The 15,827-nt window shown below is 46.2% G+C and overlaps 2 protein-coding genes across 10 annotated transcripts in view; both read left to right on the top strand.

Moving 5' to 3' along the window:
- The window catches only part of LOC139773910 (uncharacterized), a 394,169-nt gene that overhangs the window by 356,109 nt on the left and 22,233 nt on the right, over window positions 1–15,827 (top strand). The gene's annotated exons all lie outside the window — the stretch shown is intronic.
- The window catches only part of Bru3 (bruno 3), a 268,358-nt gene continuing 262,925 nt past the window's right edge, over window positions 10,395–15,827 (top strand). For 2 of the 3 annotated variants that reach the window (XM_071708619.1, XM_071708560.1), the window contains exon 1: window positions 10,395–11,074. The gene's annotated coding sequence lies outside the window, so the exon portion shown is untranslated. The remainder of the gene's footprint in view (window positions 11,075–15,827) is intronic. The other variant, XM_071708590.1, reaches the window with a different exon arrangement.

Here is a 15,827-nt window from a genome sequence, read left to right as displayed (position 1 = left end):
CACATAGGCTTTCCCGAGCGTCGACAGGGATCGAAATTCTTTGGTCTTCCCACCAGAAATTCCGGGAGTACCAAGCACGGCATAGTGCGTCAAGGCGCGTGATCCTCTTAGCTGTAGTTCGCGCGTAATCTACGCTCCAAAGTCGCTCTCAATCAGCGCTACGCAGCTTATAATTCAATATATCGAACCCTTATCCGGGCGGCCTAACTTCAGCGCCCACCTGCGCGCTTTCGTCTTCGACCCCTATCCCGAAACCTCTCGGCCACTCTCCGCCACATGGCCAGAGTGATCCGCCTCATCCGCCTGGAATCTCGAAGGAAAAGAAAGAAATGAAACATTCGCTCGGCACTTTTTGTCTTTCCATGATTCCATTCTGACGATGGGAGAGGGGCTTCGAGCGTCGTCGTGAACGTCGCGGAGCAGAAGGGGATGAACGGAGTTACCTTCCATCGGCCTCTTAGCCCGTAATTGAATAACGTGTCTCGAGGTACCAACTGGGATCTGGGTACCGTGATATAGTGGAATACGACCTTCGTCCACATCCCTGCCCTCCCCCCTCTCTCTCTCTCTCTCACTCTCTCGACGACTTCAATCTTTTCCTATACTCTTTCTTGTTCCCACCGGCGCTCCCGCACTCGTTCGGTCCGATACGTGATGAAAGATTGCTCGGTGGATAAATTCCGTATCGTTTTAGACTATCCCGAGATCCCGAAAGTTTAGTTCGTAATCGTTCGTCCCTTTACAGTCTACCGTCCCTTGCCCCCCTCCCCTATCTCTTTCTTTTAAGAAGATCGATCGAAACTATGCTATGCTCATGTATACGTTTGCGCTGCGCTGCGGAAAAGTGATATCCGTGCGCTTCCGTGCGGGAAGCCCAGATGATGTATATGAGTCGAACCTTTAAAATATTCGCGGTGTCGGTCAGAAGCACGTTACATTCTTACTTGTCGCGGGTAAATAATGCGACGTGATAAACGGGGCCTGGATTAATGCCGCCAGCCGAGGTCGCCGAAAAACAAGGGCAGATCGGGTGCGTCGCAAGCTTTATTTCGAGGAGAACGCTCTCCTCCCCGTGACATTACATAAGTAATGTCGGCGTGTCCATGCATCTCATTCTCATAAGCATCCGCGTACCGGATCTCTTGCGAACAAAAGAGAAGACGGACTTAATATATCGACACTATTACCAGTATTATTACCAACGAAAATTGGAGTCGACACGCTACCGTTATCTAATGTCGTACGTATATTACACATGCGAGGTAAACGTATAAACACATTAATCTATGTTGATGAAACTTTTAGCATGTCTAATCAAGTCGATGCGCGCGCGACAATATTTCTATTGATTGATTAGCGTTTTCAACGGAGTGTATAAAACCGATATATACGACGTGAAAAACTGTGAAACTACCGAGCATTCTGTCGTCGTGATCCGGATGGTATGACATCTTCCCAAGTACACTTTCCGTAGTTAAGATTAAATGATCCGGAAAAGCATTTCGGGTAACGCGTGAGCCTGGAAACTTTGCACCGTTTCCAATATGACGTAAAAGGTCTTTCAAAGCGTAGCGTCATCACGCCTTTGGCACTTGCGCCGTATAGTAAATTTCAAGTATCATCGAGCCAGTGGCTTGAAGTAAATTCGCCGTTTAACTGCCCAGTTAGAGACCATGACTGGAAATACGTGGCCATACATCTTAAAGTGTTCGGGAAAAAAATGTCCCGCAATACGTACCATCTCTTACGATTTGATTGTTTTTCAATATTATACTAATTGTAAGCAACGATATATTATAAGTCAGTTTAATCAGTTTAATAAATTTCTATATTAACTAATAATAATTCTAATAAACTATCAATAAGAAAGAGCCAGAAAATAATACTAACGCTATTTATTCCCAATTTAATAAAAAAGGCACTAGCATATATTTATAGGACGCAATTAACAAATAGATCGACATGGCAATCAAAAAGTACAATTTAATAGAAAATAAGATGAACTCACAGATATCGGGTATTTCCACTGTCTTCCTAAAGTATGTTTCCAAATTGGATACGGGATGCCCATTTTTATATTTCCCGGAATCTTACTTTGTATGTAGGAAATTTTACATCCCTAAGAATAAGCTTCGACTCGAGATGATCGCAGGAAGATCTATATATTCAGAATAGCTGGTACGGCGCATTGGTGCGCCGTAAAATCGCCAGATTCGAAAAGATCGCCCCACGAGTGGGAGTATAGGATAGAAGAGAAAGCAGGACCTTTCCTCTGAAAAAAAAGGAACAAAGAATGTAAAGAGAAAGAGTGGGCGGAAACGCGGATGGAGGATACTGCGCGCGGTACAGATATTCGTAGGTGCGGAGAAACACACAATCTGGGATACGGTCGGCGCGATACAGGACGGGGCGGCGAGGTCTGAGGATGGTGAAGGGCGAGGCGCCCGGGTATAGGAATCGGAAGCGAGTAAAGAAAGGGGCTACGGAAAGTGTAGTCTAGAAACTTTATCCACTTTGCATGCTGATGGTCACAGATTCGGGAAGACAAAATGGCGCGCGGTAGCAAAGGGTAGAAAAGAGGAAGGGAGGAAAAAGAAAGGAGAAAGCGGCTGGTGGGCGCGCGGATCGCGATTCACACAGAATCGATTCCCTTTGTGCCTCACCGCCCCGGCACCGCCGCTACCGCGCGCTACTGCCACTGTACCTTCTCCCCCTCTCTCTCTCTCTTTTTCTCTCTAGCTCTGTCCCGCTCTCTCTCTTCCACTCTCTCCAAACTTTGTAGCCAATTTACGAGCGACCAAGTCAGCGCCCTTCGATTTTACGCTAATCCGATGCCGATGTCGTGCCATAGACGAGGCAAGCCTCTCCCTTTACGCCGGGCAGAGACCGAAGGGGATTTCATTTTCCGCGGTCCGTGCCATTCCTTCCACAGAACAGGTCTGTTTCAAGGTAACCAGTTCCCCTCACCCTCGGGCTCGGTACTCGGCACCCTCTATCGTTCCTGTGTTTCTTTGCGCTCTCCTCTCTTTCCGCTCATCCCGCTTGTATACCCGTTCTCTCTCTTCTCCTCTCCTCTCTACCTGGATCTTGTCTCTCGTAACTCAGCCCTGACGAGCATCCGCGGTCGTTCGAGGAGGTAATGGGGTTTACCGGGAAGAACCGGCGGTACATTTCATCCGGTGTGGCCGATCGAGTTACAGAATTAAGTTCAACCGTACCGGAATAACGACCGGGCCTCTCATTCCCTCTTCTCTCCGCTGCTCGGGCTGCTCTTCCACTTCCGCCCGGTTTCGTGACCAGGCAAAAGAACGATTCGAAGCCACGATAACGATTTAAGAAAAAATACTCTTGTTTCAAACGATTCTCCGTGATCGTTTGCGTGAGTCGCGGAACACACGATAAGATTCAGCTTTATGACAGTTATCCTCGATTGAAAAGTCGTCGAGAAACTGAACTTCGATTCAAGGACTAATATCCCGGTAAATTACGAAAGGATCTCTACGTTCCAAGGTCAAGCACAGGGTAGCGATAAGGGCACGGGTCGTTATATCTTCGGATCGTTTCAATTTCCTGATAAATTTTTCCCGGTAAAGATAAATTTTAATCATGGTGTCACGCTGCGCCGTCGTCGATACGATGAAACGAGCACGGCAACGAGCGCAGTAACGCTTCCCGGGCGAATGTATATTATCCGATTATCCATCCGCTCGTAACTGTCCCTTAAACTTGTAAAATTCTTCAATTTTTATACCGCGATCGGCGCAACCCGCACGATCGATTACATTTACGAGTCGCTCGTGAGTTTACAGCGCGACCAGCTGCACAAAAGCCTCCCGTACGATCTCCCGGGACGTCGATGATCAGTCGCGGAGCGTCTTGACTGCCAATAACGGAGACATTCTGTCCACCTAAAAATTGAAATTCGAGACGATCGTATAACCCGGCGTGCGGACGACTTCCCGATGCAGATACGTATTCCCAATTGTGCTATATCCGGTGCCGGTGACAACTCAGCGATGGCGGGAGGAGATGAAAGCGGTCATGGAGAAGGAAGGAAAGAGGAAGAAGAGAGAGATGAGAAAGGAATAAGAAACGGCTGGAATAGGCAACCGACAGTTGTAGACAGTTGTTAAAGAGATGAGTTAAAAGGTGCCAAACGCGCATAAAGAAAGTCGAATGGATCGTAAACGACCTGTTGGAAGAAACTGCGCGCCGCCCAGTAACCCGATCGTGCGCAGGATGTTGAAAATCTCGGAGATACCGCATCTCTTTCCCGCGGAACGAGAACCGATGCCGCGATTCCCAAAATCGGCTCGACGCGATCCGAAAAAAATTGAAATTCCTGGTGAGAAAAATGCGGGAATATCCGAGAGCGGGCGTGCGAGTCAGCTGTCATTCCTGTGATTGCACGTCCGTCAGTCATCAGGAGCGGAATGCCGCCATTCTCGCAACGCGCCCGTTCGACATCCCACGGCACGACGGAAGGGTTCATTAATTTTCGACGATGACGCTACAGTTCCTTCCGCGTCGGCGAAGCTGACACTCGATATCGGGGCGTTCGACACGCTATACGTTGGGATTCATTCTTGCCATGTCGAATTTCGCGTTCGCGAAGAGCCGCGGCACGTCACCCTCATCAAAAATGTCATTGCGACAATCGTCGGCGTTAATAGGATTTCGAATAGGGACACCCCGTCTAACGTCTTCGGGCGCCCGCGCTCGATTAACATTAATAGACGGCGTTTGCCCGTGAGCATGAATGTTACTTTTGCGAACGGCGTAATAAATCCAGTCCGCGTAAATTCAGACGAAACGAAGATAGATCGTTCCACGTGTATCGCCGCACGGGTGCGAATGCGCGGCGGATCATGAAACGCACGTTGTCTTCGGATTCGTAAAACTTCGCACCGTGAAAACCGAAAGCGATTCAGCTTCGTCTGGTATCTCGCTTCTACATCATGTCCACGCTTGGCCTGCACTCGGGAGAGAGAGAGAGAGAGAGAGAGAGAGAGAGATTCAGAGAGAGGAAAATAGATAGAGTAAATCGGAGCGAGAGGTGATTGTGGTGGTAGTCGCGCCGGCACAGTTGTAACCGTGTCGCGCACGAACGAGTCCAGTAGATTCTAAATGGCGAGGCGGATATATCTGCGTATCGGAAGGGGGACTACCCCTTTATTGCTTCGCGTATGGAGTCGTAAACAATGCGCCCATATGAAACAATGTTACGACGTTACCGCGAAACTGCGCGAGGATTGCTCGGGTATTTCCCAGCAGCTTCCACCGTCATTCCGCGACATCGCGCGTGTCTCTCTCTCTCTCTCTCTCTCTCTCTCTCTCTCTCTCTCTCTCTCTCTCTCTCTCTCTCTCTCTCTCTCTCTCTCTCTCTCTCTCTCCCCCTCCCTCTCTCTCATACTTATCGGGGATACGAGGCTGTCTACACTGCCATGGCGTAGTTACCGCCACGACGGAGTTTCAGTTACGAAAAACAATGCTTGGTGACACGACAAAAACTGCTAGAAACGTCGGCTCTCGTCGATGATATTTTTTTTTCTGGGTTCTTTCACTCCCCCGTTCTCTTCGCAACCAGCTCGCCGAAGTACCACGCTCGCGAGAACATGAAAATTATTTCACACCTAGCGCACGAAATGTTTTTAACTAGATACCGAATATGCGGAAAGCCTAGAAAAACGCTCTCGTTCAGCTCTCTATACGATAAAAATCGCTCATAAATCGCCGCATGCGCCGCCGAGACAAATCAATCTTCGTATCAATCGTCCCGGATATCACTCAGTCGGAAAAAGAAAGAACAGAGATCTGATCGCTCCGCGAAAGTAAGTAGAAAGCGCTCGTGTCGCACGACTGTTTTGTATGGATGGCAATCACCGATGGGGATAGGCCACTCGGTAGCCTCAGAATAAAGCCGCACGCCCCTTCTTTCCGGTACGCTGCACTCTGATCCATTTCAGACAAACCGCCGCTGGACAATTTGCCTTGATATAATGGTTCTTGCTTACCTACTCTTGCATCCGCGTGCTCCAAATCGTATCAACTTAATTCATATTCACGGAACGAACTTGAGAGTGGAAAGTCGGGAATCGAGGGGGAGATGGAAACGCGGTAAGAGCGCAGAAGGGTGGTCGAGATGGCTGGATTGAAGAGCGCGGTGGAGAGAGAGAGAGAGAGAGGCGAAGGACGGCGGGTGGGCGAGAGCGAACGTTTGCCCGAGCGAGCTGGATTTTAGCCCCGCTTCCGTCTCATTACTCGCTACACTCTGATTGAATTACCTACAATCAACATCAAACATTTTTAAACTCAATTTCATGTACGCGCAATCGTGTATTTTCCCGCTTTTTCTGCGTTATGAAACCGCTTTGAGAAGTACGAGGGCTCTATTCCGCGAAGAGTCCGCGAGACGGGTCTGTTCCGTATTCGTATTACGTGCAGATGTACACGACCGAGTACGCCGACAATCGTTGCATCGTAATTGCTATCTCTCTTTCCCTCTTTCTCCTTCTTCCTTTTTTATCCTTGCATCTCAGACAGATTAGAATAGACATAGTCTTTGTAAACGAATTTTTCAACGTTACATCTCGGATTTAATCATTTTAAATCATTAACTAAATATTTTTTTATGTATAATATTTTCTTTATGCAGAACAATTCTTATATATAGTTTTTGCTAGTATAAAGCAGTAAAATTCAGACAAATTCTAATTTTTTTGGTGAAAATCGATATAAAAGAGATCCAATGTATAAGTAAAAAGAAGCGTCTTTAGTACTAGCACCTCTTCTATTTTATATTTTAAAAGAATTTATATTTTATAGAATTTTTAAACGGAAGGTATTTTCTAAAGATGTTGTGTGTTTTGGGGTGTAGTTTGACGATATATGCTCTTTCTCTGATTACTGGATGCGATCGGATCATATTCTAGAATTCCGTTGATAACATAGCGAAGTGGAACAAGATATGCAGCCAGACTCGCTTTACGACGAGAGCTAGCGCACAAGCCGCATCTTAGAGTCCTTAATTTAATAGACATTTTTACTGCGAGCTTGCTCGACTAATGTTACAATTATGCAACTAATTAGGGTTCCTTTGTAACGTAATTTGTGGACGCGCGAGCCCGACGAGGTATGTCCCGCCTATCGTCCCTCAGAGAGAAGGAGGTCACGTGGCATAAACATAATTAGGTCGAGGGTAAGAGAAGCAAGGGGGCTCGAAGGGTGGCGAAGGGAGGGCTAGGAAGCATACCGAGGAATACTCATCTCTGTTGCCATGGGATCCTATTAACGCAGGAAATACTCACTCGACCGAGCGGCGCGAGTGGGATGTATTCTAATACTTTCGAGAGATAATTTCGCCAGCGTAAAATGCGAGAGGATCAAAAGCGACTTCAAAAGAAGCAATTAAATGTTTAATTTAAACATGCATCAGGTATGCTATAACGCATAGTAACATTTATTATATAATATTTATATAAATATTTTTTTATTGCGTAGTATTTTTTTATCAAATTTATTTCGATTTCGCAATGATGATTCTATTCATGGAATGCTTGTAGTAATATGCTTAATAGACGGTGTAATTATTTACATATTCTGTTTCCTTGCTTAACAATTCATCAAATTATTTCTATTTCGTCCTTGAATTATATCGTTAAATATAATACTATCTCCCAATCGAGTCTGTTCGATATCGTTATAGTAACACGTTAACTGATTTAGAAAAACATGTATAATCTCGTTTACGTGGGAAAAGGTACGTTTAGTACTAATTTCTCTAATAATTTTATTAGAAATCGCACTGAACGGTAAACTCGCGGAATTTCATTTTAATTGTTTTTCTAATTGTTCACGTGTCTTACTTTCGTTGTATTTAACATATTAAGAGATGATTCCTAATCCAATACGAGTACGATTGTTGCGAAGCTACAGAAAATCCCGCACGCGCTTGTATCTCTCTGGGAAGCGTTGATTTCGAATACGCGTGCGGATTCTGTCACAAAGGCTGGGTTTCGGAATTAAATTATTGCATGTGCGCGGCCTGTTCATTGGAATCCATAATGGCGGAATTGAATCGCTTTCCCGAGAGCGCGATTGATTCGCCGAAACGAAGCACTAATCAAAATTAATTCCCATTATTTCGTTAATGACACCGTGCGTCGCGCTGCTCGTCACGCCTGCAAGCTCGATTTGGTGCGAATTAAAGATAATTAAGAACCTATTTATGCCGGAGGTAGAATTTCACCCCCCCCCCTCCCCCCTCCCCCAAGAAGAAGGAGAAATCGATTCTGTAACCTTTCTGTTTCTTTATCGTCGTAAATTGCTTCGTTTTTTCCATTTGCGGGAGGAATTTTCTTTGAAGAAGAGAATATCGTAATTAACCAGGAGATCAATATCGTGACTATGCCCACAAAGTGCCTAAGTATTTCTTCATTCTAGCAACGACATTTGCTAAAGCAGAACAAATCGTCTATATGTAAACCGCTTTTATAAAATATTAAAAACGCAATTTCTCTTCGGCTTAAAGCCTACCTACTTGGAATAATTAGCATGCGTAACTTTACAACGCATCGCGCAGTTGCCAGAATGATAAGTCCATTAATAAGGTATGTCTCTACTCTCTCAGTCTCTAAACCCTCGTGGGTGGAGAAGAGCCGTATGTTATCGACATACAGAAATGGTCCATCCTGTATGCGAATGCATCCAAAGCAATTCATCCACCGTACATGGAAATCTCATTAGTCCCAGATACATATAACGCCGCGGCATGCCTAATGGTTGAGTTCGGATCAAGCCATAGGACAGACGCTTTACTCGGAACTTGATCGTGTCGATGTTCATAATGCGTGAGCCGTGATGTGCTGCGTTTCCCAACGCATAATAACCATCGCAGCGTACAAAATTGCCGCAATCAATACGCGATCCAGCGATAACTACCACGACTGATAGTGCAGCTTGTTTCGGTTTGATTTCTCTAGGAATGCGAAATTGATCGCGAACCGAATTGTACAGTTTTAATCAGCCGTCGATCTCTTTCGGAGTAAAAAAGAATGGATGATGGATCTGAATCCGTCACCATCGAAGAGATCAAAGTAGTAATCTCCATTGTAATCGCCGCGGAAGAATTTACGTTATCGATAAGGGTTGTATATAATATCTCTTCATCCACTTTCGTTCTCCCTCTTTTTTTTTCAATGATGGATACTGGTTGACGGGGGCACGGTGAGATACGGCGTGCGTTACGCAACGACGAGGCAAGTAGCGGACGAGCGAAGCGGGCGAGTAGGCGAGCGGACGAGCGGAGGGTGAACAGGAGGGGGAGGCAGGGACTTCATTATAACCTCATCTCTTCCCAGGGAGTGCATTCGAATTGAAAAACGCGCAGGCTTGTTTTGAGGCACGGTTACCGTGACAACGCACGTATACACACCACACGCGCGCGTACACGCTCGCGCGCTCACTTTCCCTCTGCCTTTCACCCCGCGCTGTCTTTTTCTCTCTTTCTCTCTTTCTCTCGCCTTTCCGCCCTTCACGATTCTCTCTGTTTCGCTCGTCCTCGCTCACTCGCTCGCTCACTCTCTCTCGCCCTCACAGCCTGTATACGCCGTCGGCGTATATCGGACGTAGGCGAAGAGCGCCACTCGCGCGGGGAGAACGAGGACGCGCACCGAGAGAGCAAGAGGGGTTGTGCGAGAACGGGGGTGGATGGTTGCTCGGCGCACGAGGAGAGTGGGGCGAACACGAGGCGCGGGGTGACGCAAGGGCGGCAGCGAAACGCGGGCATCGGCGAAGCAGTCACTATGACAACGGTGACAGGCGAGGTGTTAGTGCGCATCCGTGACCACGCCTACGTCACGACGCCGTGACGTCAGAGCGTCGACGGCAACGGCGCCAGCCGCCGACGAGGAACGTGGTGCACAAGCTCTCGCCGGCACACTCGCGAAGAAGAGAGAGGACGGCTGCCGCCTGTTGCTACTTCGCTACACGTCGGGTGGGCAACCCCCTTTCGCAACCACCTCGGCTGCGCTGTCCTCCTCGCGCGCGTATCTCCACCACGAGGCGACGTCTCTCCCGCAACCCCACGCGGTAACCAGCCCCGCGTTCTCTTCCCTTCTCCCGTTCGCCAGCGTTGTCTCTTTCCCTTTCGTCCTGCCGTCTCCGTCCCCCTAGTAGTCTCTCGCCCCCCTCTCTCCCTCTCTCAACAGTCGTACGAAATCCCCCCGTTCACCATCGCCGCCACTACCCTACCACCGGGTTTCCAGATCCACCAACACCCCTCTAGAACCCCTTACCCTCTTCCTCCGCGTCGAGCACCCTCCCGCGCGCGTTACCAGCCAGCAGCGATCCCCACGGCCACGACCGAGAGCCGAGACCAACCGAGAGTTGTCGGCTCTCCGCCAGTCAGCCATCCGACTCGCCGCCACGCCACGCCACGCCGCGCGCAGCGTGTGTTTCTCTGAATCGCGTTTCTAAAGCCTGCGAGCGTGAGAGAAGCCTTATCACGCGTCCCTCGTACCGTAATTCATCGGCGAGGCCCAATCTCGCGTGGCTTCGAACGCGTGCACAACCCCTAAGGGTTCCGTCTGGTTAATCACCTCGTACATCTCTTCGTCACGGTGACTGACAATACCGTGCGGGTTACCACAGAGACAGAGACAGAGACAGAAAAAATCGACAACGTGCAAAGGGGAGGGAGGGGGGCTAGATTGAAAGGTCCAAGGTACGGGCGGAAGGTAAATCGCGCTCGCCGGGGTTGCGCAGCGCGCGTTTGTCCACACATCCCGAGACCCGAAAACAAAACCGGACGGACCATACGTGCAGCGGCGGGCGGACCATACGCGGTTACGCGTATGCGTACGGCACGCGCGCAAGTGCGCGGACGCTCATTGATAACACTTAGGAAAGCAGCCTAAGTGGTCACTGGCACACACGTGCCTGTGACGGCGGGGGTGCGACGCGGGAGCGGGACGCTTCGGGCGGCGCAGCATCCACTCATTCAGACGCTGATTCGCAGCAACGCAGCCGAGTTTTGGCGCCACGCTCTATTCGGAGAACGGTCTATGGATCATAGGTTAGATGATATTATCAAGATACCTTATGCGCGCGATAATACATACGACAGTGCGACGCCGTGAGGGATGAGGTTGCGGGTGGTCAGTGTGGCAGTGAGAAAGAGTGAGAGAACGAGAGAGAGAGAGAGAGAGAGAGAGAGAGAGAGAGAGAGAGAGAGAGAGAATGTGCGAGAGAGAGAGGGGGAGAGGGGTGAGAACGAGTGAAAGAGGGACACGCGACGATCGAGCGCGCAGCACACGCACACAGGGCGCGATGCGGCCGTGGTCGACTCGACTCGACAAGTCGGCGAGTGGCGCGTGCTGGTAACCTGTTGCCGCCGCCGTGAACGAGACTCCCGAAGCCGGTAATCGCGAGCTTAAGGATACATTACTGCGTGACTGTCTAAACAGATGATATCGCGTCGCCGGTTACGTTAACGGATGAACAGGGTACGTTACGGGGGAGGTGGGATTCGCGAAGATGCAGCCGCGGCGACATTTTACGAGATACGCGCCTTTGGAATTTCGTGGTGAACGGCGGGACAGGGTTGCGGGTTGGGTCATTATCCTAATTGACTGATTCTATCTAGCCAATAAAAATAAAAGGGGCACGTGGACGCGCAAAGTCGCGACTACTTCGGAAATATGATACCAGTAGTAATAAAGGGAGTTTAGAGAAACGGGACCAGTTACGTTTACCTTCTCGAATTTCTCCCTCGGCTCTCGCTTTACAAAGTTTATTTTTGCGAACAAGATGTTTATCGAAAAACTTCTATTTGAAACTTTTTATTTATTTATTAGAACGTCGATGGAAGTAGAACCTTGTACTCACTTGCAATTCGCGGAATGCTGTTTCTCTAACTATAAGCAGGCTATTGGCATACGCTCGGTGTATTACGTCTACGCAAAAGTAGCACAATTTTACAATGTGTATAACTAGTTAGACATTAATATACATCATGTATATATAATATATTTTAAACTCACGTAAGATGTAAAATCAGTTAAAATGTAACTTTCATGGAAGATGCTTAATGAAGACAAGCATCGAATGGATAAACGAGGTCAGAATAGAGCAAAAAGTAGGCAATGCGAATATCTAGGTCATCTATCGCGGTTCTTCTGCAAATGAAAAATTTACAAGTCGCCGTCTGGAATACATTTGCATAGAATTCCGTAGAATTCGTTTGTTCAATATCTGTTTTGAATATATTAATAACGAATTTCATGGGTACCAGAATCCCTCTCGTGCATATTCACGTACCTATTAAGTTTCTCGAATACGAGTGCCATAGTTTCTAGTATAAAACCATTTCTTTCTTGACAAATTAACACATTTTGAAAGCATACTGTTTTGGAAGGTATTAAAAATTGGAAAAAATATAATATGAATTATATCTATTTGATCATAAAAAGATTATCTAAAATCAATTCACATCTCCATAACACCGATTTTAGTCAAGTATGTCCGTCCATTACTTAAAAATATAATTCCTTCTCAATATATATTATAATTTCCAAATTGTACTCAATATTTGCGCGATCATCTACAACTACAAAAAGACAATTAGTCTTACTTACATCTAAGTTTACTGCTAATGAATTATGCCATCTACCTATTCGAAGTTTGTACAACAAATTAACACAATTTTCGTCACATACATAACGTAAAGAATTTCAACATACATAAAGATTTCAATTCCCTATAACTCGATATATATTGTAGTGTCGAAGTATTTATTAATGATATAATTTTAATAATATAAATTAGAGTCTCGAATGACTCATTTAACAAGATTCGTACAACTAATTCGTATAGTGTATGTCGGTTTCAGCTTTGCTTTTTCTTTCACCGCACGACTCCTCTTTGCGCGCACGTTATGATTTGACTTTTACATAATAAATAAAGAAGGACAGACAACAGATATCGCTGACTTGACAATTATACGTAAACAGCTGACATACGTTTGGCCTTGGTCTATAATCGAATATATCACATAATATATGTGCACGAAAATATGTGCTTAAATGGTAAATTTCTTATTTTGAAATGAAATGATAATCGTGTTTGTCCATTTTATGCTCGATACAACATTTACGCATATTTACAGCAGCAGTGAGCTTTATGTACAGGGGAATTAAATTTCAAAGACCTTCCCGTCGCGCCATTTCGAACGAAAGGTATATTTATTACCAAAGTAAGCGTCGCGCTGTGTCATTTTCAACAAATAAAACTTCTCACGCAGATATCGCGCACAAAGTAACAGAAAGATGACACCGTTGGTCCGTGAAACTTTACTCACAGAGTTACCGTAATCCACGTAGAGAATATACGTCACGTTTATGTTATACGATCTGTCTGATTCTTTTTGCAATATCGCACGTTCTTTGATGCTTACAACGATATTCGTAAATAGTGAGAAAATTACTTTTTTTTTTGCCTCGTAAGATTTCCGCCGTAATATTATTTACCGAGACGCGACGAATTATTTTCTAAAATACCGCGCATCGCGACGCGATCCAATTTCTAGCAAAAATATTTGTCGATGACGGTAAATTCATTAAATACGGCTTAACATGGGCGAGTGGGGCCTCGTATAAGTTTTCAGGGAGCGTGTGACATTAGCTTCGGGGGCGTACCGAAGAATGTGGAATGAGGTTGGAAAGTGGGGTATGTGAAGAAGGACCCGACGCGCCGCGCGCGATATACGATATATATCTTTGGACGAGGCTACGTGACCGGAATCCCGAGGAAGTTAAAGTTGGATTTGTAACGTATTTTTCCCCGACGTGGAAATACCTATCGAGTTGGCGCGCCGCGTGCAACGGCGTCCCGTAATTTCCGTCGTGGGGTCCTCTCTCGATTGACACGGGGAAAGGAAAGATTTACGTTCAAAGGAGACCTAGGCGGCGTGATGCACACACACACGCATGTCACGCACACCTTTACGCATGTACGAGGGTAGAGTTCGCGCTACTTGTCGCATACCGTAGGATTACTTCTCTTACTAGGAAATTTCTCGCAGTTTTCTTCCCGCGCGACGGATCGAGCCGTCAATTTCTTCAATTTCGCTAATGTGTCTTCGTCGTCCGCGAAGAGTCACGCATATTGATGCGTAATATGCTCATACCGATTTATATATTCTCTGCGAAATTACACGTCGCATCTCCGTCGCGGTATCTCTATATGTATACCGCAGCGGCAACCTTCGAATGCCATCGGTGAATTTTCGATTTCCTCAATTTCCTCGGTTTCCTCGACGGTCGCCAGCAGCCTTTTTTGATCGCGCGCATAAAACTCCCCATCCGGTGTTTCATCTCTCCCCCGGCGTTTGTCCCTGCGCGGTGTGTTATACCTTCGAAAGTTTATCCAACGGTGCATTCTCTCAGCAGTGTTACATTTGTCGAGATGCAACACGATTCCGAGCAAGATAAATGAAGCTCGCTCCCGTTGTTTCTTCGGGATGGAGGAGAAAGAGGGCGAGCCATAAAATGCGCATTCGTTGAAATATGTTCGTCGGTGTTACGCTGACAAAGACTCCTTTACACATAAATTGCGACAGACGTATCACTCTGGCGTTATTTAATTTAACGTTCCGTTGATTACGGTTTTTAATGGAATCCATTCATTACAGATTATCTTCATTCGGATCGGGAACATTCATGATTTGAATCATAATTTGAAATTATTGTTTTATCATTTTTAGATGTATGAATAAAGAAATATTAATGACATATTTTAAGACACGCTTGATGAAAGTTGATTTTATATTTGTACGTGTTGAAATGTTTGAAGATATAGAATTATAGACGGCAAACTCTGATAACGTAGCTTACACAAAGCTAATCAGATGTAATGCATTACGCTAGTGCGTTGCAACAGGATACAGAGGACTTGTACGATGCAATGCTAGAGAATGGTGCAGACGCTATAGATACTAGAACCGAGCTGAATTATACTCTGTTATGTTTGTGCCTTTATAGGTGCTGCTTACCGGAGAGCTCGCAACGCTGTATCTCCGGTATCCTCATTATATCCGGTACACGTGCGTTCTAATCGAATAGAGCTTTAATCGGGAAAAGGGGTGACAACGTACTTCGCGATTTACCCGATACGATATATTTTTTAGAGCGCGAAGCGTTCTCGGGGACTTGTAAATACGCGGAGCAAGAAATAACCCGCACCCTAAAGTAGAATTGATTCGGTTTATGCGCTCTTAGAATCCGCCAGTCCGCTGGAAATCGCGAATAGTATCCGCTACTTTCCGCGTTATACGGAGATTCTTTTTATTATCGAACTCAGAGTTCGATACCGCGGCGGCGCTCATAAACATCGGCGAAGAGAGGAAGACGCCCGCGATCGTGTTTACGCCTTTATTGCTAATATCGTTGTTCACGCTCGATTGTTCTCCGCGGTCGTATCGTTCGCGAAAGCGTTGCCGAGCTACTATCATGCATTGATATTTCACGGTTCCTCTTTACGGCCTATATTCTTTTGCTCCAAGGCGTCTTGCGGATAAGAATCTTGAGGATTTTAGTGTTCATCAAAACTTATAAATCTTCCCGTCAACTTGAATGCGTTTGGAAGTTGCTGTTCGTTATATGTACCTTCTTTTTCATAAGTTTATTTAACGTACTAAAAAATAAATAAATTGAAATACTAAAACGAGAAACGAACAATTTTCATTATCGTCTAGATCTTTCAGATTCTATGAAATTTTATTAAAAACAGCAAGTGTGGAATAATATATAAAATACTGATTGTTACATAAA

This window comes from Temnothorax nylanderi, unplaced genomic scaffold, assembly GCF_030848795.1.
Source record: "Temnothorax nylanderi isolate EJ_2023f unplaced genomic scaffold, tnyl_v1.0 TNYL_tig0004_pilon, whole genome shotgun sequence".
NCBI classification, from domain to species: Eukaryota; Metazoa; Arthropoda; class Insecta; order Hymenoptera; family Formicidae; genus Temnothorax; species Temnothorax nylanderi.
Note: the sequence above shows the minus strand (reverse complement) of the source record. Positions and strands in the feature narration are given on the sequence as shown.